General features: G+C 47.9%; 1 protein-coding gene across 2 annotated transcripts in view; it reads right to left on the reverse strand.

Annotated features, from left to right (window-relative positions):
* Positions 1-26,068, reverse strand: part of LOC149352368 (G protein-coupled receptor dmsr-1-like) — a 609,356-nt gene that overhangs the window by 432,090 nt on the left and 151,198 nt on the right. For both annotated transcript variants that reach the window (XM_089581535.1, XM_089581536.1), the window contains exon 2: positions 384-500. The gene's annotated coding sequence lies outside the window, so the exon portion shown is untranslated. The remainder of the gene's footprint in view (positions 1-383; positions 501-26,068) is intronic.

The raw sequence follows: 26,068 nt of genomic DNA on the forward strand, positions 1-26,068 counted from the left end.
TGAGCAGAATGCTTGTCTCTTTATTTATGTTCTTTTGCGTCTTTTGTTTATATGCAACTGTTCGTGTGCCAGGGCGTTGTCAGACGCTGGCATCAAATCCCAGCAGAGAACGGGCCAAAATCCCGCTGCTGCCATACACGTTTCTTTGATGTCCGGCGCCGTAGCAATACGATATACCGCCATATGCACACCGGCCGTTTGCTCGAATGGAGAAAATGTCGGAAATAGTAGGTCCCGCATTATGCGTGCGGCATTAATTCAAACCGGCGAGAGCGGCAAGAATTGCATATCCAGCAAATTTCATAACACTACCTGGCAGTTCTAATCGATTCCTTTTTAGGCCCTCCAAAGATAGCTGTGGGGTAAGCACATGCGATACTCACCTCGCGGGAAGCGATGAGCGTTGTCACTTTTTTTTCACAAAGGGTCGACTAGTCTGGGCGAAGAGACGAGCAAGATGCCATCATTTTGGGCAGCTCGCTTTGAAGATGGCCGAGGTTCTGCAAGAGTTGCATATGGGACACGACTTAAATAGAGCTGTCTAGAGAGGGCACACGCGGCAATAGAAATTACATAAAGAAGAGATGCACTTTTTGCTGCATGACTGCGTGACAAAGACGGCAAAGCTCTTTTTTTTTACACTCTAGTAGAAAAACATGTGCATCCGTTAGAGATGTCAATTAAGAAAAACAAAACGAAGAAAGGGGAGGGGGTAGAGCAGTTCATGGTTTAGCACCAGACAGGCCACTGACAAAAACTACCAGTCCGCTTCCATTTCCATCGCATTCTTTGCACCTGCCATGCCCACCGCGGGAAAAAAATCATTTTTAGTCCAACAACGTATGCATTTCGTTATTTGAAAAGGGCTAGCAATGACTGTCTTGAAAAGAAGCCAGAATATAGACTGCCTTACGTTCAGTGACTACCTGTCATTTTGAGCTACTTTGCTCGAACAAAAAACGAAGGCTGATGCGTGTACGAGTGATATGAGACTGTGTTGGAGAGGAACGTTTCTTTGAGACAAGCAATAATTAAAAAATGAGCGCAAGATCGCGACCTATCCGCATCGTATTGAAAAGCAGAAAAATTTATGAGAACACCCACAAGTTTATATTCGATAACGCTTCAATATCCTAAGTTTCTCGAACGGCCTGATCAATAACTTGGAAAAGAAAACTTGCACATTTAAGGGCAATAGACGTATTAGCCAGCATCATTTTGATGATTATGCCAGTTGTTATACCTGAAGACAATTTACTGAACGCCTTCCAAGTACATAACATTGTTCGCGTTGATTTTTTATATAATTTTAAGTTATTGCAAAAAATGTATTTTCCACGGCATCAATTGTCAATTTTTACTCGGCCCTATCATCTGTGGACACGCGTCGTGCTAACATACATACAAGAAGTACTAACTCATGGAACGTACTACGTTTCGCACTGATTACAAATTACAAATGTTGTCTTATAATCTGCCCCATGTTTTAAACACATATCAACATACAACGGGATATAAAAAGCTCAGCTGCGGAAATATTTTGTTCAAATGTCATTCTATGCCTCCACTTCTTGATTGTTGAACGTTTGGTTGAGTGTTAATGTACTTTCCCCTTCAACATATCTATGACCATTTCAGTGTTCTCATCTTTTTTTTTTTTGCATTATTCGAGTCAGTGTATATATGTGTCGAGTATTTTCTGTATTTAATCTACTATTGTATGTGTGACTGGTTTTGGAAAATTTCTTGTGCCGCTCGTGTGCTACTGCTTGTAGGGGTATCCTGGACCCAGTCAAGCTGCCCGGGCAGCTTTTAGCCAGGAAACCCTCCAGTTGAACCTGGAAAATAAACTTAATGACTATTGACTACTCCGCCATTCTGTTGTTCTCGCAGCGGAACTGTTTCACGAATGAAGCTTCGCATTATTCTTATATTTTATTCTTTGAAACGAGCATATTATGCGGTAATCCACTAGTCGGAACATGAAATAACTAACAAGCTTATATGACGGCCCTGGTAGGCAGCATGCCGATAACAACGTTTTGTATTAAACATCGGACCATGGTATTTACATGGCCGCCTCATGATATAACTCTACGCTAATGTACAAATTTGGCGCATGATGGCCTTAGTTACCTATGTGCCATAAAACACAACAAAACAACACAAATTGTCGTCATATGTCTAGATATTCCCTACTCAAGTAGCACATGGGTACTCATGCTGCACAGAGAAGACACATTTTTATTGTGGTTTTGTTTAGTTCCTGTCTGCTTCTCTCAATATTTCCTCTTAGCGTGCGTTCAGGCTAAGCTGTCTGTCTTGAAAAGAATTCGCCGCTGAATCTGCAGCGCATCCGGCGTATCGCCGTGCTCTGCGACAAAAAAGGTTGCCCTCGGCGGACTGTTCTTCAAGGTAGAAACGCTGCTCCGTTCGATTGCTTACAGCGTCGTTGCTATGACAACAACCAACAGTCCTGATCTTGAGAGCTCCGCTCTGCTTCTCACGCACCAGTGGCATCATAGCCAGAGGATATCGCAAAACTCTGAGCCAAGCTCCTCTGTCCAGCGGTCGCACTGTACGCGAGAGGCTCCAGAAGTGATGTATCCCGTCAGTCTCCTCATAGCTCTTCGCCACCGCAACGTCGATGTATTCTATGTCACTTGCATTTCCTACAGAGCTGCAGCTAACAGTGCGCAGAAAAGTATGTGTCCGTCTTCGATTTATAGTTATTTTGACCAATACTGCCAATTCATTCAGTCATTATGGTATACAAAATATGTGTTACCTACAAAAAATGAAGATGAATAAGTGACCCAGAAAACAGAACTTAGAGGCGACCAAACAACGAAGGAAAAACTTATGCTTTGTTACAGAAGTTTTGCTGATGATATTCATTGTACACCCGAAGTCTCAAACACATTAATAGCGAAACACTGCGCAGACTTAGTCGATGTCATTACCATAATACATCAAGACGGCCGGCAAGCCTCTCGTTGGCGTTTATGTGCGCGCGGTAAAGGCGTTATAGGCTCCCTGTGGAAGCAAACCGTTATGGCGGCGGCGGTCGCTCTAACGACGGCTGTGCTCGCTTTTCAGCTTGCCCAGGATGATGCGTAATTATGGCGCCAAGTTTGCAGCGCGAAGCGTCAGCTTGCAGCCGGAGTGTCGTGCATGCAAGTCACGCCCTTGTTTCGCGCGTGCACCGCCCCGTAATTCGTCACTCTGTCACAGCTAGCAGCGCCCTCCCTGCTCGAGAGACCTCGCCCCTCCGCTCCGCTGCGCGTTGCTGCACCTCTTAGCGCGTCTCGAGGCAGCAGAATAGCTAGGGCTTCCAGAGACGGTAAAGTGCAAAAAACGAACGGAAACGACCATTTTCTCCTTTCGCGCCCTTCTTGAATCCGTCGCGGGAGCAAAGCCGCTGAAAAAACATTCACAGCGGCGATCCGGAGGACCACGTCTACAGAAGTTCCGTTTCTTGCTCTGTACGCCGTAAAAATGCGTAGCCGCTCTGGAATCGCAGCTCTGACGCCACATACCGACATCACGTAGCGGCTCTACAAGTTTACAGCGCCTTTTGTGCCGAACTCTTGACGAAACGAGCTGCACGCTGTTAAAAGGAAGAATAAAAACTTCGGCAAACGCCGCGGTGTCCAGAGGCGTTTCCTGGATAAGAAAAAGAGAAGAAACGAGACTTTTCTTTTCGCTTTTGAAAAGAGCTTATCACGTATGCAACGAGGGAAGCGTTAAGAAGAAAGACACGATTGGACGTCGAGAGTGGAGGAGAAGCTGAGGAGGGAATGTGAGGCAAACGCGTATAGATTGGCGACCGAAAGACGTGTCAGTCTCTGTTTGCGTCCTCTACCTGCGCCGGTTTCTCTACGGGCTCAGCAAGCAGTGACGTGGCGCGTATACTATTCTGCATAGCTAAATAACAGGAATATAGTCTAGTGCTTCGCCCGTTATATACTGTTCGCTCGTTCACAATTGCAACGTGGTTAAAGCAATGCGCCAAAGAGAAAAGATCAACACGCGTGTAGCAGGTTTGTGTCCATGACGACAAGGAAACGAGTGGTCATCGCGAATTTGCCGTTGCTTCAGTCCAGGCCACCTAGAGTGCAATAACGAATATCGCGTTCAAAGCAGTACTTTCTGGCGGACTAATGGTCTGGAAACTTCGAGAAACTTCGCGAAAAAAGAGGGACAACTGAAAATCACGCGCGCACAGCGCATGTGCATTTGGTTTTCGTTTTTTGCCATTCCGTGTTCGGTTTTTCATGCATAGTTTCTCGAACTTTCCATACTTATTTAAATAACTGACTCTTGCTGCTCAGGTGAACAAAGGAAGGTATGTTTCAGTGGGCTCCAAGACGTTTAGCTAACCAGTGAGATAAATAGCGGACGCCGTGTTAAAAGTTGGTGAAATGTTGCTGAAAGATAAACTGAACTAGTCTGAAGACAAGCTGCTGAAAGAGAGTCTGAAATATTCACGAATTTCTACATTCCCTTCAGGTACGCAATGGGACTTGCGAAGGCTGAGAAGAGGATTTCGCACAACTAGTTTGTTTGCCCAATGCCCACATCCATGGCTATAAATCTTGCGCCAACGGCCCGCCACCCGAAGATCGACTGGAATTAGCTTTTCCAAGAACTGCTAAACCAGTTCTTCACAGTTTGCATTGGAGAAAAGTGCAGAGTTCTCCGCACATTTGGCGGAAGCGTTTTGCTGATGAGTTCGCAGGAAAAGTTTGCGGATGAATCTTAACTATAAGTGCGTTCAATGTGAGCATGCAGTGATACGTCGACAGTGGTTTGCAGCCTGCGTTTCAGGAAGCTGCTCGAAGCCCCGAGGCAGCGGCAAATGTCGGCAGTGTACTCCGGAGCACGCCGTTTTGCGGGCTTTACACAGCTGTGCTGGTCGCTGTACACCAAGCAAGTATTTTGCAACACACATTTGTTCTCCCTTGAGCGCCCTTGTAGCAATGAAGGCGAAGATGCGCCGCATTATATTTTCTAGGCACCACCGCACTGCGCTGAAAGAGCCTTGAACAATAGCTCAATGTGGTTAGAAATGGCACTTTTTCCCTGCGAAGGCGTACAGCTGCGTGGCCTGCTCAATCAGTAGAGCAAAAGGCTCGTCACGCTACGCTAGTTAGGACTGAACGCCAGCAAGAACAGCACTTACTAGTAAGATCGTGTGCCGCGTTACGCGTCCTATGCGGCCAATTATTATTATTTTTTTTTTTGCGTTGCGTTCGTTTTGACTTCTCACGGTTATTTCTGACAATATGTGCAGCATATGCAACGTGATATGTTGTGTAGCGGTGCTGCTCTATACACTACCTCAAAAGCGCCTCTTTTAACCTGCGCCTAGGGTCTCAAGCAGCGTGTAAAGCGACGGTCGCGCCGCTAGTGTTGGTTCGCCAAGTACACTCGGGAGGGTGGTCGGCCATTCGCTGTAGGTTTCTAGGCCACTGTTTGGTCGTGAATTCGTTTTCCTCGGCGTTTGTGTGGCGATATAAGCAACGTCTGTTGCAGGTATGCTGGGACTCGAACAGTTTCTCTGAAGTTTATGGTTCGAGCGCTTACGAAACCACTCGGAGACGCGAAACTACTCGGCACGTCAAGGTCGGCAACACGATCGGGAACGCGCAGTTTGATCCCATCTTGATTACATACGCCTTTGCTTCCAAGACCCGGCCGCCATTCTGGACGCGTGCAAACGTTCGCCGACGAAGACGCGCCCCTGGCCCAGCCGGATGAAGTCGGGAAGTCAGAAGCTCTTCTTCCGTGGCATTCTTCCCAAGAATGTGTCGTTGATGTGTTGCCGCTACCTTGCCCGCTGTGCGTATTATTTGCAAGAGTTATGAATGGCAAGTGAGTGTGAACGCTTTGTCGTCTCTCCCTTTGTTCCGATCGAGCACGAAAACTTCCACGGTTAGCGAGTGAAAACGCTGGATCCGTAGAATGCGGTTCGCAATACTGCCCTGATATCTCCACAGGTGAGAGAACATGTGTCCTACTAACACGGTTCACATTCCCCTAACCACTACATACACTGTTGTAAGTCGACTGAAATCTGCTGAATGTGGCTTTCAACGCCGCATAATCCGTAAAGTGAGTTTTTTTTTTTTTTTAGTAATTCATGAAATAGGACAAAAGCGCGTCGAAAGGGTACCTTGGCACTGCAGAAGATGAAAACACAAAAGGTACGGGCGATCAAGTGGACTTATTCGGAGGAAACGCGACACCATTCTTCATTCGCTCGCCTGTATACTCCGATTCCGATTCCATTGCAATTATGATTTGATTCCAATTCCAAGTCCACTGTTTTTCACCAAACGTTTCCATTTCTGATTCCATTCCATTTCCAATTTTTTTAATTCTGATCTTCACCTTATCCCATTGCTTTTCGTGATCTCTTCTCGCAGTGCGGAGAAGCGATTTCGGAGAAGACGTAGCTCCCGCAAGCCCCATTTTTGTCCCGATAGTTTTCGCGAGGCTGTCCATTTTGCATATAGGTCTACTGCTGCCCGAGTAATTTTCTGTTAGTCAATTTCATTTTTGCTGAGTCATTTTTAGTCCGGCCTCTCCCTCCTCTCCCTTACAACTGGAGAGAGAGATTCCCTCTCTCCACCTGCCAACCATGGCAGGTGCGTTGTTCCCGAGGCAATGACCCTCAGCTTGCGCATTCGTCCGCGCGCCTCAAAACTTCGCCCGTCCATGCAGGTCGCCCTGTGGGCTCTTCCCATAGCAGCTACCTTCCGGCCTCTCCCTCCCCTCACGTACTAGTGGAGAGGAAATTTTCGTCTTTTCACCTGTAGAGAGGGGCATCCCCCTAAACACCACAAGCCATGCAAGACCCCGAAAGGCTTCGTGGAGCATAGAAACCAAGGCCAATAGACGTTCGCATCAAGACCCCGCATGTCATGCCTCTGAAAACTATGCGCCTCTTCTCACATTGTTGCAAAACAGAGTAGTGCGTGTGCTGCATTATTTCGCAGTGCAGTACGCACTACACAGTGTGTTCACGCTTGTACGCGCTTGCCTTTATGCGTATGTGCGTGCGTGTGTGTGGGTTCGTAGAATGCAGCAACTTTGGCACGTGTTCGTTGCTTGTGCGCAGTTTTATTTCGGCGTATTTCAGTTTCGTATGAGCCCACCTCCCAACAAATACTAGTATGTTTATCGCTGTATGCTGTCGCCGCATTTATCTGGAACCAGATTAACACGCTGACGAAAATTTCCATCTTTGTATCCATCGAAACAAAAGGGTCTTGGCGCGAAGAAGCGACACGACCTTACTTCAAATCCCGCTTCCGTGAGTGGCACTACTCCCAGGCCCGGGTGGACAAGCCCTACCTGATCATATTTTTGTGGGCCAGCAAGTGAACGAAGAAAATCTCTGTTGTGGCATGGCACGAGGACGCTGGAAGCTGGGAAGAAATGGTCGCTCGAGCAGCAATGATCACACACACACACAAAGAAAAAAACAGCCGCGCCACGAAGCTCTACGACGAAACACAACGACGAGTCGCGTTAATCCCGCCAAAGCTGCGCTTCGGTCGTATGAGTTTCGAGACAATAGACTGTAACGCCGCGAACAACGCTCCGCATGAAACTTGCGCGTTCATGCGTCTTCCGAAAGCAAAGGTGAACTAACTGCACCGGCTGCAACTCTTGGTGATGTGCTGAGACATCCCGAAATGAAACCCGCGCCTAAGGAATTTCGAACGCTGAGAAAGGCGCGCTCCCGTGAAAACCAGAAAAAAAGACCGTCAACGTGCAGCTTGCAGCAAATGCTCATGCACATATATTTCCATTCTCTCGGGAGCAGCGAACGTGCCTCTATCCACAATTATTTCGGCGTTCTTCGGATTGGAGAACTGCCCTGCGTAAACTTTTCTTGAGTAAACAAGATATGGGGGCGGATTCATTTTCCGCTTCGCGTGTCGTCCGTTGACGACGCCAGCGTGAATATGCAGCAGCGCGGCGTGTTTACGCTATCGACAAATGCGTCGAGACGTTCGCGGTTCTCCCTCGCGCTTAGCACGCTTACTGCGTTTCTACCCGCAACAACTGTGAGAAAACCTTATTTCCATTGAGCGGGTCGTTGCCCCGGAGAGCCCTTGAAGCCTGCCAGCTTCGTAGGAGTCGTGCCCACTTCGCAGGCGCGCGCTGTTGAACTCGGCGGCCTTTTCGCCGTGCAGTGCCGTGTGGACGCACGTTGCTGAACTGAACGTCGAGGTAAAAGGCCGGAAATTGTGGCATCCGTTTAAAATCTACCCGCAGCGCTGTTGGCCGACCGCCGTCGCCGGGTCACTCCTCGACAGGGATGATCCGTAGACCGTCGTCGTAGTTACGGATCCATTCGTCGGTCTAAGCTGCGCAAACAGCGGGCATTGCGGCCGTGTGTCTCGTTTCCGATACCGAAAAAGAAGCGTCACCAAAGTAAACAGCCATCCCAAAGCGGCGCTACGGCCGAGGCTGGCCTGAAAAGCAGCAAACCCGCCAGTTGGATTTTTTAAGTGCGTCATATAACCCGCGGGAAATCCTGGCTACGCGCATCTTTTCTTCTGACACCATCGCTTGTTACTCTTCTTTTTAGTCACTTTTATTGGGGAGGAATACCGGTAGGATACGTACGATCGGCAGGAAATTGGTTCACCATCCCTGACTGTGCATGCGCGGTGTGGGCGTCCGAGATGCTGCTCCTCCGAGCCGCCGCGTGCAGCATCCTCTTTTCAGCTCTCTACACCAGGCGCGACCACGGTGAGTGTTGCGCAAACGCAGCCAGCGATTGCATGTTCCAAATAGCATCACGTTCATCTCTGTGTGCGTCCCCCTCCCCCCTACCTCGTTCTTTTTTGCCACAAACGAGAAACGTGCCTTTCACTGTCGGAGATCCGTATGGGTGCGACTTTCGTTCGACGAGTATATTGTGCGCGCTTTTTATGAGGGATCGGTAGAAGATAGAGAACAGCGCTCTTTTTAGAACGCGAAAAGGTGTCGCCACTGCCGACAACTACGATGGGAACCGGCCAAAATGGGTACAGAGGGTCCCTGTGTTCTTAAAGATTGTCAGTTGCGTGACCTTCTCGCTACAGATATATTTCGCGCACATTAATGGCGCATGCAAACGAGCCCCGTATTTCTAATCTCAAATGATACATCGTAAGAAATGGGAAATACGCTGCACACATTGATGCAGCGTTTCTGTCTAAGTTTTTCATAATTTAATAAATATGCCGCAGGAATAACTGTGAAACCGCATGGCAAGTTTAGCAGTGCGCCAGTTGGCGCGTAAGCGCTTTATCTCATTGAGTTTCGCGAGACCCAGCGTCCTTCCTGCACTACAGACGCGGCAGTCACGTTGTCACCCTGCACACGCCTTCTGAAACCGTGAAATGCCGAGAGCGCACAGTGTAACGTTAGGCACATGCAAATAACCTGTAGTTGAGAGAACACGAATAAGCAATATTTATTCGAAGCATAAACTCAGCGAATGCGTCAAGACTACACGGCGTTACATTGTCGTGAAACAGCTTGTTCGACATTAGTGCATTTTAAAGAGGTGAGGCTTGAAATAAGGAGCTGCGGAACGAAGCAATATAGATTCTAGATCGGTCAGATAGCACATGGGGGAATAACAGGAACCTTTTTCGTGCATGCGGGGTAAAGCCACGTGCAAATCCTGATTAAATTCCTCGCTTTTCGCTCTGATTTTCCAACGACTACGCTTTGCTCACGTCACACAAGGTAGCATGCCTGTCAGGCGATGGGAGAGTGCAGTGAACAGCAATGTTCCGTGAAGAATAAATCTGCTTAAACAGGATGAAGTGCCGAGGGCTGTGCTCTGCCTTAACATATCGAAATGCAGGGTAGTCCATCGTCTTACAAGCGGCAAAGGGCGGCACAATGTGGGTGGAAGTTTAGATAGGAGCCTACAAGTAGGCACACAGATATGCGGTGCCTAAAACCCGGGAGCTGTGCTTGGGCTATGAGAAACGCCGCAGTGGAGAGCTGTGGATTATTTTGACCACCTGGGGTTCTTTATTGACGTCGCAGAAAAAACCGGCGGCTTTGCATTTTGTCCCCTTTGAGACCGCGGCCGCGATTCGATCCCTCGGCTTTCGGATCAGCAGGCGTACGCGTTACCCACTTTGGTACCGCTGCGGTTCCTGACGAATCTGCAGCAGTTCACAAGATTAAACTGATGTGAATGCCCTGTGACAAGCTTGGAGGAAGGCATGCAGATCCATACACCCGAGTTCGTGTGCTTTGTGCGGAACTGATCCGAAGTTGCGGTTTCGAACGCCTGCATATATTTGGGAGGGTGCTCTTTCAATTGACCAAGAAAGAAAAGTACACGCTTACTGTAAGTAGGTCAAACGTCCTAATACACTCAGTGCATGAGGCATTGCATTGCATTTATCGAGGCCCCATTCGTGGCATGAAGTGTTCATTGTGATTCTAACAGTTCTGTGCACCACACACCTTAAAAAGGGGCCCAGCTCCGCCCACATTATTTAAACATTATAGGCATTAAATTTGGGTTGCATGTTTTCTTTTTTGCAATAATACATGGATCTTAACGTGGTATCCGACTGAAACCGCTAATTAATTTATAATTGAATTTCTTTTTTCATCTACCCCGTCGCAGTGGCTCAGTGGTTACGGCGCTCGGTAGCTGACACGAAATACGCAGGTTCGATCCTGCGTAGTACTACGCCATCTTCGCGTCCAAAACATGTTCGTTCCTACGTTTGCACTAATAAAACTGGCCTGGCAGGAAAGTATTTTCGTATGGCCGTGCAAACGAAAAGATCTGCCCGCCCCGGTGGCTCAGTGGTTACTGCACTCGGCTGCTGGCCCGAAGGACGCGGGTTCGAACCCGGCCGCGGAGGCCGCATTTCTATGGAGGCGAAATTCTAGAGTTTCGTGTACTATCCGGTTTCAGTGCACGTTAAAGAACTCCAGGTGGTCGAAATTTCCGGAGCCCTTCACTACGGCGTCCCTCATAGTCTGAGTGGCTTCGGGACGTTAAACCCCAATAAACCAAAGCAAACCCAACGAAGAAATCTAATAACAGTTTCGCTGTAGCGAAATATTTATGCTCTAGCTTAAAACATAGCAAAGACAAAGCAAAAACAGCCCCTGCGCCATGAACCGCGTTCCTAGCTGTGGACTAGACGGGAAAAGGTATCCGGCTTTTCGGGACAAGTAACATATAGCTTTTCTAGAGGCATGGAAACATGCTTGCACGTTGTTCTTAGTAGAGCGAACTGATTTCTGGGGCTTCTGATCATCGAGGCGAAGTCCGGCCGTTGCTCTGGATGAAAAAGAAAGTTTGACAAAACAACGCGTTCATTACCGCGCACGAATCACGTAGCTGCATATCTGCGCGCGGCTGAAGACGTTTTTCTTCCCAACGTACGAAGAGGATGAACATGGAGATTTGCGCAAGTGGATTTTTTACGCTTCGTTTTCGAGGAAAGAGAAATGGTGTGTTTTGAAACTACCTAAAAACTATGTCACGAGAGGGTTCAATTATGCCGACACTGGGCGTTGGATTGATACAACTGCCGAGCGGCAAGGAACATGCTTCAAAATAATATTTTCTGAAGGACGGCAGCGTTTGCACACGTATCAGAGCAAATCCAATTGTAGCGCCTGCAACGTGTGCCGGTGATACAATTGGATTTATGAAGACGTGGCCGAGTGGCCTAATCTGTCGCTTCCTCGGCGTACCTCGCTGAATCGCCAGAGTGGCGGTTTGAAGTAGGCTTGCTGCTTGTACTTTATTTTTTCTTCCGTTGGGCTTATGAACGAGCCGCTCACTCCACTGAAAACTCGAGGGCTTCGTGGTAAGCCCGCCAGGAGCGCTTCCAGGAGCATGGGAGCACGTATATACGTGGCCACCAATGCCAGCTGCGACACCATAATGGCAGCAGCGGTGATGCGACGCAAGCACGTCCATCTTTAGGAGGAGAGTGTTGGAGAGTAATGAGACGAAGTGAGCCTTGGGCGAACGGTGACGAGCGAGACATGAACGCAAAGGCGTCCGCAGTGTTTTGCAAGCCCACTCGTAGCTAAGCGTGCAAGACTGTGCGCAGCAAACGCGTTATCGTGTACGATTATAAATCCTGACGCAATCTTCACAAGTGTTGGCAGGCAATGCAGCGATGTACTGACGAGGGCCGTCCGTGGGCCTACAGTCTGAGATAATGTGGACGCGCTGCGAGCTCATCACCCCCTCCCAAATGCGTGCAGCCCCACCGTTAACACAGATGGCCATCACGAAACGGTGCGCCAGACATCGCTGCCCAGGCGCTCACAGGGCCCTATCAACGCATTGGAGCTGCGTACATTTCATGGACAACAGTAGATGAATGGGAAATCGTATTACTTCCTGCGAAAATTAATTATATCGCCCTTTAAAAAATGTAAAAAAAAACATGAGTGGGGCCACTTTCTAGGGGAGGGTCCGCGTGAGCGAACTTTATGAGTTACAAGTGGAATACCTGATGCGACGAGTACAAGTTGGCTGTGAATTAACGTGCATTAAGCAGGTTGATTTACGCGGAAACATAAAGGGCGCTAATAGAGCACGCTATTGAACCTGGAAGTCTGCAAGCTGGCGCGCTTTGTTATGCGTAAATTACTTGCGTGTCATTCAGGCCCCATGCAATTGTTTCAGTTGCGCTCCGTGGATACGGCCTTGATGAAACTAATATTGCACTAAAGTGCAAATAAGGAAAAACTTAATTCACGAGACTGAAAACTAAATTTGCCTTTCCTGCTTTATTTTCTTCAAATAATGGCGCATGCCTTTAGTACCAGGTTTCACTTCCCTCCATGCAGTTGCTGTACCTCCAGTCTTGTCAACACGCAAGTGTTCATTTATGCGTCAACGGCCATTGGGCTTTACAAAATGTACTGCTTGGCTTTCACAGAAAGTTCTCCCGATGATCGAAAGGGCCCTTTCGTACATGCCGTAATGGACAATTAAAACAAAAAAATCCTTCCGCGCAGTTGTTCATCGCAGTTTTTTCATGCGCACTCTGCTGACATCCAACCTCACTGTCAGACGTTCTTGTGAAACGAGAACAGCGAAAAGCAAAGCCCGCTTCTGGAATCTCGCGTGCCAAAATCGGGACCTCTCGCCTGTTGCACCCGCAGTACATGCCGGGATTTCTCTCCGCCCCGTGCCTTTTACCTGACTTAGGGCAGTGGCGATATAAGAAAAACCGCAGTAGTAACATTCCCTCCTTTTACTGAGGACAACAGGTGGGCCCAAGTACGGTTTGCCGAGGGCGCTGTGAGCTGCAGCAATCTTAATATTGCGCGGAAATTGAAATAGCATCGTGCGAAGGTCATATGACACGTTGATACGGGTGTCATTTGCAGCTTCGTGGGCAAACGCTTCTTGCTTCAGATATAACAAGTGAAATACGGCCGCCTTGGTGCAGTGTTCCCTGAACGCATACGCACCTTCCATATCTTTAAGTAATACGTAAAAGAGCGGGCCCTTGGAAAGCGCCAGTCCCTGAAAAGTATACAGTTCTCCTCGTTCAATGTCACATACGTGTTCGGAAAGTCATAGTGCCCTGCAATTAAATGCTCTTTATGAAAGAAAACTTTAGGAATACGGATGGCCATCCTTTGTCTCGAACAAAAAGCGCTGAGAGAACCGTTGCAGATTATATAGTCGCGATATTCCCCGAAAAATGCCACAAATTTGCGAAGAAAAAACTGCATATAGTTTGCTCGTCGAGTCTCGAGCGTATCTACCTCTAACTCGTTTCTTGAGCATCATGGCGTGGTTGCCCCTTAGCGAAAAAGAGGATGTGCTAAAAATGCATTTCAAACGTATTGTATTAATTTCATATTTATTTCACATTTTTTTGTCCCTGTGCTTAAACTGCAATACGAATGCTTTCTAAGTATACTAGGAATAATATTTTAAACGTTCTTAAATATACGTGAAAAGTACATTTTTGCCCGCTTAGCATATTTATAATGCATTAAAAATATACTAAAAATATACATTTAATACATTAAAAACATGTTTACTCGGGCTTAAAAAAAGCCTACTGGGCGGCTCCATGGAAATAAACGGGTTAATTTTTCGACCGGAGAACAAATCGTACGCGGCTATTTATCATTAATCAACAGGAGTCTGATATTATAAGGTCACGCGATTGAATGGGAACGGCAGATACCTACACACAGCATACCAAGACGACAGCGACACAGCAAACAACAAATCCTACGATAAGCGCTACACTTGGCTTGCCGTATATATACCCAGCAAAAGCGACGCACTATTTTGCACGGTGAGGCCTTTTTTTGCGCAAATACTGTGGGCTGCCAAATTATCGCAGAAGTACCCTACCGGTCGCGTTCGAATCTGGGGTTAATTGAGAACGGAATTGCTAGTTGAAACTTGCGTCAGGGACAGGTCAGGAGTCGAACTGTCAACCAACAGATACATGGGCGTGTAAGGGAGCCGGTCTGCCCTGCCAGACGGGGTCCTTTCCGCTGGCTTATTCGGACCCAGAAGTACCCAAGGCGCTTTTGCTGGTATAATGCTATCACGTTCTCACACGGAAATGTTCGAATGACATTGAATGGAATGACATTCGAGAATAGGAATGACATTCGACTCGACGGACTGCCGCGGTGCTGCACGACACTTTCGAAACGCATTCGAAAGCCTCAGCTCGTTTTCAGTGTACAGCGACGACGACGACGGCGGTCACACTAGTCCGACAACGACAGTATATATCATGCTGAACAACAGCATGTAATTATAGTGAAATATCTAGTTTACTATAATATGATTCTAGAGGGACACGTTTTTCAGGCCAACGACACCGACGAATCCGGTCGGCGGACGGTCAGCCTTGTCGGCGGCTGAGCGAGAGCATGGTGATGAGGCGGCGGTGTGTATATGCTCGCGCTTCTAAATGAGCGAAACGAACGGCTATATTTCACGTGTGCACACCTGAAAACTCACCAGCGATAAGCGCTTGCCAAATCAATTTCAGTCGACGACGGCTCTGTTCCCTTCCGCGACGACTAGGCCCAGCGAGTTGGCAGGGTTGGATCTGTGATTTCGGCGGTTGTGAAGAGCGAATCACAAGCTTTAGCGAATGCAAATAGTCACCAGGTGTAGTTTTGGCAACAGTGACCTGAAATCAACTATTGCTTACATCGCAGGGCACGCGTACGATGAACGGGTATCGCCGGTGTGACCCAGACTGCCGAGCCGTGCTTTACGGCCAGCAGCAGTCGTCGCCGTCGCTAGCTTGTGGATAACAGTCGCCAGACATACTTCTGGATAAAGTAGTTAAAAAAAAAAGTACTGGTCACGTCGGAGAAAGCCGGGACAAGAAGCGAGAAGCGCCAGTCCTGCGCGATGCCAACAACCCGGCTTTCTCAGGCGTCCGATCGCATCATCGCTTCCCACACATTGTCGCACTGCGTAAACAAGCACGAGTACAACCAGTAAAAAAGAAAACAGATTGTTTAATAGAACGAAAGCGCAGATTGCGTTTTATGTTATGTAAAACAAGCGATGTAAACAACAGTATGAGTGCAGTCGTCCTCATCGGCGCACTGCCGGGGAAATTTCATGCTGACGCGGTTAATATTCATTGGCGTAATATTATCTTCAAGCACTCCCTTAGACAGAACACGTGTAGCATCGTTAGATGACATTCGGTTGGAAGGCATTCGAAGCGCCCGTGTAGCAGGGGTATAAGTGGTGATCACCTTCCTGCTAGAAGTTACCATAAACGAAAGGATGACAAGAAAGAGAAAGTTTTCACTCTTCGCTGAAACGTCATTTCCAGCCCAAGATTGTTCCACAGTAGCTTGAAGTGTAATGCAAATATGTTTACGCGGACAACCCATTTGTTAGAATTTAAATATACTTCAGACGGATTAATTGCGTATTTACGAAAGTACACTTTAAATAGATGGCCAGCACCAAAATGCGATCCCGAAACTCGATTTTGAGCATTAGATTGTTCAACGACAGCTTGTAGTGCGCTGCAAACATGCTAATGCAGACTGCCAATTTGCTAGAATTTCAGTGTTCTTTGGACGAATTAATTGCGTATTTACGGAAGTACACTTCAAATACATTGACGACACGCAAATGCCATTTCCCGAAACGCGATTTCGAGCACTCGACTGTTCAACGGCAGCAACAAGTGTGCAAAGACGTTTAAAAGGACTGCCCGTTTGTTAGAATTGAAGTATATTTCGGATGAATTAATTTCATATTTACGAAAGTTCACTTTTAATACATTGACAAAATGCTAAAACTACATACATATACGTTTACAAGGGCTGCCCGTTTTCTAGAATTGAAGTATACTTTCGATGAATTAATTTCATATTTCCGAAAATACACTTTTAATACACTGACAAGATGCTGAAACTGCATAAATATTTTTTAACGTATTTGAAAAGTGCTCGAAGTATGCTTTAAGTGAGGTATTTTTGGCACATTTTAAAAATATATTTCGAATACCAAGCATGAAATTTCAGGAACGTATTTCCTACATATTTTTAGTGCATTCATGAATACAAAATATGTTTAAAATACAATTTAAATAGCCCACTGTATATTCCAAACGTATTAGTTATTGTTGCCTGCAGTCAAATATGGCCATTCAATATATTCAGAACCGTTGTTACTGCGATGCTTTAAAGGTGCTTCGTTTACTTGAAGCATCCAGGTCCCCAATAAAATCGCGCCTGCGTTCACAAAAAAACATCTATAAAGTCCTGAATAGGAATGCGAACACGACAGTGCTGAGCGAAAGTTCCAAATCCGGCCACACTGTCGTTATTACCTGAAACGTTCATTACCTGAATCGTTCATTGCCTGATCTTGATTTCTATTTAAAAAGGTATAAATGCGGGAGGGGGGGGGGGGAGGCGGTACTTGTGCAGCAATGAAACTGAATGAAAGTGATTAAAGGGAGGTGAAACGAGGGTTTAGCCAGGGTAGCTGCTGGTACAACTCCAGGAGCCTTACTTCTGAAATTCCTCATGGGGTTTACCTCCGGCGGAGGTGGGGTAGGTATGCTTAAATTAAATTAGCAAGAATGTGAGCAGGGCATTCAGGTGGCTCCCCTGTGATATGCGACGCTTCGATGAAAAATGCTGATGACGATGATACATTTTATGGCGCCAGGTGTGGTGTATGGTGTATGGGGGTTTAACGTACCAAAGCGACTCAGGCTATGAGGGACGCCGTAGTGAAGGGCTCCGGAAATTTCGACCACCTCGGGTTCTTTAACGTGCACTAACATCGCACAGTTCAAAGGCGTCTAGAATTTCGCCTCCACCGAAATTCGGCCGCCGCGGCCGGGATCGAACCCGCGTCTTTCGGGTCAGCAGCCGAGCGCCACAACCACTGAGCCACCGCGGCGGACTTATGGCGCAAGGGCAACTTTGGGAGAAGAATGGCACGTCGCAAGGTATTTTTCGTTACAAAAGCTGTGATCGAAGACACACTTCCCAAGCATTTCATCCATAGAAGCTGAGAATTTGGCATCTGGCGACACTTGGGCTCGAACCCTACACCTCCGGCACGCGAGGCAGATGCCAAAACCACGAGACTATACCGCTCTGGTGTCGCTTGGAGGAAATCAAGTGACGGCGTCCGGTACAAAGAGTCCACTGTCACGAAACGGAAATGAACAGGATCTTAAACAATGCCGGCTGCTAGGCTTCTTTCAAAAGGTAGTACGATGTTGCCTGATGAAAAAGCTATGGCGAGTAGTAACTGGCTGACTGCTAAACAATTGTTTTGTAGGTTGCGTGTTGCGTATATCTTGTGTTACCCTGTGAGTTCGGAAACAAGGACTGCCCTGCTCACAATAGGACCAAAAAGGCAACATAATTATAATTAAAGGTCAAGTTCCAGCTGACTGCGAGAAACCTTCCATAGTTAACGCAGAAGCCGACTAGGGTACGCGACGTGCTGCAGGCACGTTGTGCAATCTTTGAAATGGTTTCTCTTGAGTTTTCCCACCCCTTCCTTTTAGAGGTGAGTGGGAATAAAAAAACTACTATGCAAGAGTCTTCATGCAGCATGGGGCAGGTTTTGAGCAGCGCGTATGCATGTAGTACCTAATGGTTGAGAAAGCACCGTGTTGCATGGCAAATATATATTTGAAACTACTATCTTTTACAGCATCTACATCGTACGCGGGCATGTGCAGTAAGACCTGCGACTACCCACACGCGCTCGAAGCAATCGAAGCAGTAACTGTTCTTCCCGGAGTAACAGTGAGCCTCGAAGCGTAGGCGCAGTGCCCTTGAGCCGCTTTGCTTGCTCTTACGTAAAGCGATGACACGGACGGCGTCCAAGTTTCCTCTGCCCTATTAATTCTGCCAAGACAAATGTTTCGTGAAGACGACTGCACCTTTGCGAGTAGGTTTGTAACTTTTGCTGTACGTTAGTGCTGTTAGTTTTCTTCAGTGTCGATTTGCTATTGAGCCGTATTGGCAAATCTCATGCTCTTTGTTTTTCTTTGCAACGCTAGTCGTAGTGTTAGTAACCATTCGTTTTCTTTTCAAATTGATTATTCTAGCTGAACAAAATAAAAAAAAAAAGATGTCGCTTGTCTCTTAGTAGCGAGCTGCGCTCGTAACGTACTGCATTGATTATTGGGATATCGCAGTCCATCTTCGCGAACCGCCTCTGCTATTGCACTTTCTTTCACGTCTTGGTGCTCCGCAAATGTTGGCCGTGGACCCGAGCGCAGTTTAGCGCAGCGGGGAGAGCACTCACGCACGCCAGCGTGTACAGCCCTCCCCCGAGGCACCCGGGGCGCTGCAAGCTTTCGCTGCTTCTTGGCTCTGCGCGCGCCATTTGAGACGAATGATTCCTTTTAAAAGCTTTCGCCGGCCGCCACTCGCTGCCACCTACGACGAGCGCCGTGCGTGCCGACGGAGTGGATGTGCGACGCACTCACTCCCCCCCCCCCCCCGCGTCTCTGACCCCGGCTACACGAAGGCCACTTTTAGGCATTAAAACGGGGCCACCGAGCCAATCTAAAAGCGGCAGGGATCCGTCGAGTCCCAGCACGCCACTGACGACAGCAGAGCGGAGCTGTAGAGCAACTCAGAACAGGAAAACGCGGAAGAGCAAACAATCTTAATGGATCCAGGCTTCCAGGCCGAGCTCGGCGGTAGTTTGGCGGGGGAAGTGTGGAGAATGATTTCTGCGCCCGGGCAACAGGCCCCAGTGCGGCTCGTTTCGCGGCCGCACCCCCCTCTCTTCATCCGGTTGTTTGCCTTTTGCTTGCGTTTTGTTCGTGCGCGGCTGCCGCTGGGCCGAAAGCGAAGCTATCGCGCTTGTTGCCTAGCGCCCACTCTGTCACTGTGGATTCCAGCGAGAAATGGGGCGATCGCTCGGCCGAATAGCTGCTCTTCGAGGCGCACGGTCAGGCACGCGTCGGAGCAAACAATACCGCAGCTCAAGGTCGCCGCTGCAACGGTCATTGCTTTTCAGTAACAGTGCGTCACGCAGTGGTAATGAGATCACGTGGTGCCTCTCCCCAGCGCTGGCGTAGAGGGTGAAACGCCCTCAGATGGATTTGATGCGCCAAGTTCAAGACGCGTTCTGTCGAAATCTGATCAAAGTTATGGCCGAAAAGTGTCCGTCGACGAGCTGAGAGAAAGCTGAGAAAAAAAAAAAAGATATGCAGAGCTAAGTTGAGGGTTGTTTCCAACCGGCGAGGCCCTATTATAAGCGCAGGAGAAATTGTTGCTCTCCTGGAGGAGCGTGCTGCTGTATTGCGCAACGAATACCGAAGCGAAATATACGAGGATAAAGCGACCGCAACTACTGCCGAAGAATTTTTCCACAGTTGGTATGCGTATGCACCATTTATCCGTTGAGAACCACGTAACAGCTTGTGAAAGGTTTCGAGAAGCCGGAGTAGACCTGATTGCATTTTCTGTAGAATAGGACCGCCGAAAAATCCGTCACCTGGACGCGCTTCGCAGCTACTGTTGCTAATGCAGCCGTATCTAGAAGCGTGCGAAAATTCTCAGTAGAGGATTCTCATTTCGCCATACCTCAGTGCTCAGAAAGCTGGTTGCGCAATAAACTTGTAACGCCACTACCCTTGCGCTCGCGAAGACGAAGAGGAGGTGGTTGGCACGCTCATGAGTAACCGCCGAAGGCGGCCGCCAGCGCAGCTGACGTGTCCGTCGGCCGGCCGCCGCTCTCTCATTAGGTTTCGTGGGTCTCCTTCAATAAATGCGGAAAACTCTATACAAAGTTTAATAAGTACGGCCATGACTCCCTCGCCCGGCACAATACAAATTACAGCCTGTTTCACAGAAAATGATTAGCGAGAACTAGGAGGACACTTAAGCTTCGCCTCAAGAGTAGAAGCGATTGCTCCATTTCCTCCTTTTCTGACGCCTAATTGGCTTATGTATATTTGGTTTTATTTTATTTAAATACTACATCAGTACACATAGCTAACACACTTTACTGTCATATTCGTGTGACATATGCGCGAAAAGGAATAATATGCACATGACATATGCTTTTCGCGCCCGCCTTTCACGCAGAGGGCTGGGGTTCGAGTCACAATGCCGGGTTATACTTTTTATTTCAAACTTCTGGGGTACTTCCATCACGTTTTTCAGGTCTTTCGGTCACTCCTAGGTACGTAAAAAGGTTTTTCGAACGAACGAGCCGTGTGCGCTATCGCGTAATTTTCTTATTTTTTCTGAAGCATGAGGAGGGACGGGGGGCGGAGGGGGGCAGCTAGTACGCCATCCGGCATTATTTATAGAAAAAGAGTCTGGGTTCTGTGCTGAAATCTAGCAGGGCTCGATGCCGATGCCCATGTGCCGACACACGTAAGTCGGTTGGACGACCTATATGGTAGCCCAGGCTGCGCAGGTGGCGGGCACACGCTATAGTAACCACTGAGCAAATACCCAAAAGGTTCATCATCGCCTCAGCAGTAGTTAGCGCTAGGAATACTTAAAATACACCTGCTTGCTAAAAAAATTCGCTTTTTTTTCGCACATTATTCTGACCCAGGACAGACATCATACAACAGCAAGGACGTGCTAACCTGCAGGCTACTTAAGTAAAATCTGATAGTTAACCTTTCACGATTACAGCTAGCCGCCTCATTGCAATCAGAGATTTGTAACTCGCCGTAAATAGTAGCTATATCAGCTTTTAGATTTATCGATAATGCGATCGTGAACACTGCAGCACGAAAAATAATGCCTTTCCGGGTGCGGGAAACGATAAGCACCTTACTGAAGCCCGCACGCAGCCACACCCTCAATCGGTGGCTGCACATCAGGGTTTTTTTCCCCACGCCTGTCCCGCCCAGGCCAAAGCGGCGAGTTCTTTCCTTAAAACGTTTCCATTTTGTTCATGGAGGTGCCGAGGTGCTACTGATTATAGCTTATTCTATACCTCTGGAATAGCTGGTGAGCGGCACAACAATCCGTATGTCTCTGAGAGAAACTCCAATCCGGTACACTCCTGTTAAACATCGAACTTCTACAACTAAGGAGACAATTAAAGCTTCGCATTTCACGACAGATTCACTGGGGTATCATGGAAAAATGGTTCATGGTTTATGGGGTTTAACGTCCCAAAGCGACTCAGGCTAGGAGAGACGCCGTAGTGAAGGGCTCTGGAAATTTCGACCCTTTGGGGTTCTTTAACGTGCGCTGACATCGCACAGTAGACGGGCCTCAAGAATTTCACCTCCATCGAAATTCGACCGCCGCGGCCGAGATCGAACCCGCGTCTTTCGGGTGAGCAGCCGAACACCATAACCACTGAGCCACCGCGGCGGCTATCATGAAAAAATGATAGTCATTCGATTCACAATTACAGTCAGCGGATGCTGCCCGCACAGGCACTTTGAGCCGTATGAGTTCGAACAAGGTCGTGTGAGGCTGTATACTGGTGTTGTGCAGAAACCAGAGACTAGCATCCCAAATTTTTTGTAAGAGAAAGAATTGGCGTGAGAACAATTTCTTCTACCGTCGTGCTTGCATGTATTACGGTAGAAACAGCGTCGGAATTACCGTTGGATGAAGTCGACCATGCGGTGAACCTTAATTTTTAGTGCGCTAACTCTGGATGTCTCGCTAGCGAAAAAGCCATTCAGTCAGCAGGTGAAGCATGAGGGTCAAGCAGGTGGACCACCTGCCACCTAGGTCGCGTGACCATGTGACGTCATCACAACCTCCTTACCGGTTAATGCTGCACCACTGAGGCAGGAGTGGTGTGAGGATTCCCCGCGGTCTACGAATGTGGAAAATGGCCGATGCCGCATATAGTATGATCATGTAGGTAGAACGAAGGCGACGTGATGCGCGAAAGTGGCTGATAAACGAAGCTAAACGAGGGCAAACGTGCTAGCGTATCTAGGTCGCATTTATCTTAATCAGGTAAATAAGAGGCCAATTGTTCTGTTAAGAAGAAACGGGCATTGTCAGCAGCTGAGAAATGTTTGTGCATGATACATGCGAAGGCTCTCGGCCCCCCAAAATTCTTGCAGTGCTCCATATATGCCAGATGCCGGCAATTCTGCTTTCGTACTTCCGTAAAAACAAACGATGAGAGTAATCCAAACCCGCTTTTGCACGTAGGTTATTCAGCCAAGCACTCGCAGAATTTCAGTTTAGTTGTCCCAGCCAGTATTATATTTAACTAAAATTAATTATCAACGCTTTAGCTACTGCAGTTTGCGTGTATGTTTGTATTAGAGACTTAGATGGAGAAAATTCTAAGTCTATTCCACTTGGTAGCGGCTCTCGTAGAGCGCCCGTGTTCCGACATATTCGCCTCCAAATATTCAACTCCGTTCACAGAATTGCTCAAGCAAGATCGCGAGGATCGCCGCAAAACTTCTCCCCAGTGTAACGCAGCCGTTGCGTGCGGTGTTCGATCTCGCAAGCCGAACGTTAAGGGGAAACGGTTACCCACTCCATCCGTTGTCAGAAGAAAGGCACGCAATAGTTGCACCGCAGCGGTAAGGAGAATTACGCCGATCTTTAAGCTCTTCTGCGTGCCCACGGACTGAGGTGAAAACTGGAGGCTCATGTCTCGGAACAGGGACCTGTTACAAGAAATCTACCGAATAGAACACACAGTTCAGCAATAATACCGCCTCTAAGTGAATAAAAAATGCATGTGCGCCAGCTGCAGCTGCTAGAAAGTTTATCAACTGACTTTGGTTAATTTCTAGAATGAACGGAGCAAAATCTTCCCTTACTTCGTGACCGCCTGGCCCCCAACATACTTACAAACGTGCAAATTCGGCTTTCACTCTTTTCTTCGTCTCACGAGTCACAAATGCCTGGCACAGCCCCAGAAGCTATACACGAGTGTCAAGCAGTGGCTTGCTGGCTTGGCTAGCTCGCGAGCTTGCAAGAACAACACACTTGTCGTGGGCGTCTCCCGGAGCGTGTTCCTTCCACTTCAGTCCCAACGAATTATGAGACGTCGTAAAGAAACTCGTTGTCAACCGGTCCCGCTAGGCGGCATAAACAAACAGTAGCCTTTGACAAAGCAGTATAGCCCAGCTTTTATGTTGCGTACATGCATGTTTTGATGCTTCGGCCTTGCTGGCGTAGAGCTACTAACACCCGAGTACGTCCTTGGAGCGTGCGGCCACTTTTTGCCTGGCCGACAAAAACGGCACGCCTAGTGTACGTCGAGCCGAGCATTAGTGAGCCGCTATTGTTTTCCCTCCCGATGCGTTGCTCTTTACGGAGACGCATGCGCTCAATCGCGCTCCTAGGGCTGTCACGAGAGCGGCTTTTACGAAGTAACAGTGCAGCCAGCGCGGGAAGCCTTCAGACTGCTGAGCGAGCAAAACAGCGGGCCGCGAACTTGCCAGTCCGAGCTCACGATTCGTTCAAAAGTTAATGTGCGCGTGGCTCACTTTACAGGAGTATTTCAGACTTTGTGAATTTAGTGGCGAAAAAGGGACCTTAATTAGCGTCGGAGAGCCGACGAGTGGGACAAACCGCTGGTTATTGCGCCGGATGAAAAGTTTGTGAATGAGCGTGTTGGCTACCAATCTCGAGTTTTATCTCAGATTCTCTGGTGAAGTATACTGGATTGGCGTCCAGGCTAGGATTAAATCTGCCGTTATTTTCTTTTTCTTTTTTTTTCTTGAGAAAATGTTTTTAGAGCAGAACCGGCGTTGCCAGTACCGGGCCAAATATCAAAGCGTAACTTTCAGCCCAGGCAGATGGGCTTTGAATGGTAGTGAACAGTCCTTTTGCTTCCATCAAGTCTCTACTGGGTGGTGAACCAGCGTTAATCTCAACATATAGCTTGAATGCGTTACCATGTGTGCCATTAATCGACAGTCGTACGCTTTGTATGGCAGCAACGCTGGCGTCTAAAAAACCCGGGCTAGTGCGCACAATGGTTTCTCTACATCAAATGCACTAGTTTAAGCAGTGGTCCTTTGTTCTTCCATGAAAAGAACATGCTCGTTAAACATTGCAGTGGAACTACTTTTGTTATACGAGGCCGGAACGCGAAAGAGAAAAAGAAGTCAATTTCTTTTCAAAACAGTACGGCTGCATGACACCGGTTTAATAAACTGCGTAATTAGTTATTCACAACCAGCCACGGCAACCTTTTATTTGCAAAATTATTCCATTTTGACAAGCGCGATCGAAGTACAAACTAGTTATAGGTGTCATTTCCTCACTTGTAGTAGAGATTTTTCGGCTTTCTACACTAACGCTCGGCACAAAAGGCGCAAATACCAAAAAAAAAAGTTAATACGCTGATTACTTTGCGGACATCAGGCCTACAGCGATAGCTGTCATGCCCTCTGATTCTCCGTGTCGAAGCTTCTGGTTGACGCTAAGGAAATTAGTTGCGCGCCTTCGACTTGTCGGATCAGCTTTGCTTCGGTCAGTCGACTCGTTCAACAAACGATAGGAAGTTTTAGAATAGGGGGACCCTATCGGTAACGGGTATAGGGAATAGCGGCGCGCTAGTGCGCAGGAGCAGAATAATACCGCTCCTTGGGTTATTGTTATGCGCATGCGCACTGGCGAGTCGCTGTTCCACTATCACCCTAACCGATAGGGTCTCCCTATTCTAGAACTCCCTAACAGCCCTCTCCCGAATATGAGCTAATGCACCAAACTTGCGGAGGAGATGTGGTACAAGCCCGCGAACAAGGCTGGCCTTCCTCACTGTACGGCGGATGCGTCGCAGGCTCGGATTGCCTGAAGTTTCACTTAGCTTAAATGAGCCCGCCAAGCTCGAAACGCAGACACGCAGCGAGCCCGTAAACCCGGCATTCATCGGGAAATATCAAACGCGCTGGACCATCACCGTCCAACTTGGTGTCTCACAGCACCTTAACGGTTCGCGCTGTCGGAAGAATGGGAGTGCACAGCATCCGCTAACTCTCTCTTCGTATGGTGAGTTTGTGGCCGCCCTGCTGCAGCGAGGAGGCTCGTACACTGACGGCAGCCTCCCGGCTGATGTGCCTGCATCGACTTATGCTAGGTACTGTGAAGTGGATGTGATGTCAGGATAGATGGATGAGAAGTGGATGGGCAGCCATTGAAGTGCCTCGTCATGGTGAGACGTCATCGCATATTTTGCGCAACTGGTCACGACGCCGTCAGCGTTGCAAGACTTCCTTGATGCGGCTATCACCATGAAACCGCAATATCACCTTGTCTAAACTGAACAGCATCGTTGCAACTCAGCCTCTGATGTACGAAATTCTGAGCACGAACTAAAACGTCACAGTACTCCTCGCATTTCCAGTTTTCTGATTAGAGAATCAAGTTCCGGCATTTAAAATTGTAAGAAAAAAGTGAGAAAAAACTATTGTTAGCTGAGCACTTTCGACCTTTTTGTAAATGCCCTATGCCTTCAACAGCTTACGATTATTGAGATTTAAATATAGCGCTCTCTATCTAACGGGTGCCGAGCTGTAGAGTGCACAAGCCTTTCAAGATCTATGAAGTCGGCAAGTAAGTCGCCAATTGCCGT

The sequence above is a fragment of the Amblyomma mixtum genome, chromosome 3 (assembly GCF_055824585.1).
Source record: "Amblyomma mixtum isolate Tamu chromosome 3, ASM5582458v1, whole genome shotgun sequence".
NCBI lineage: Eukaryota > Metazoa > Arthropoda > Arachnida > Ixodida > Ixodidae > Amblyomma > Amblyomma mixtum.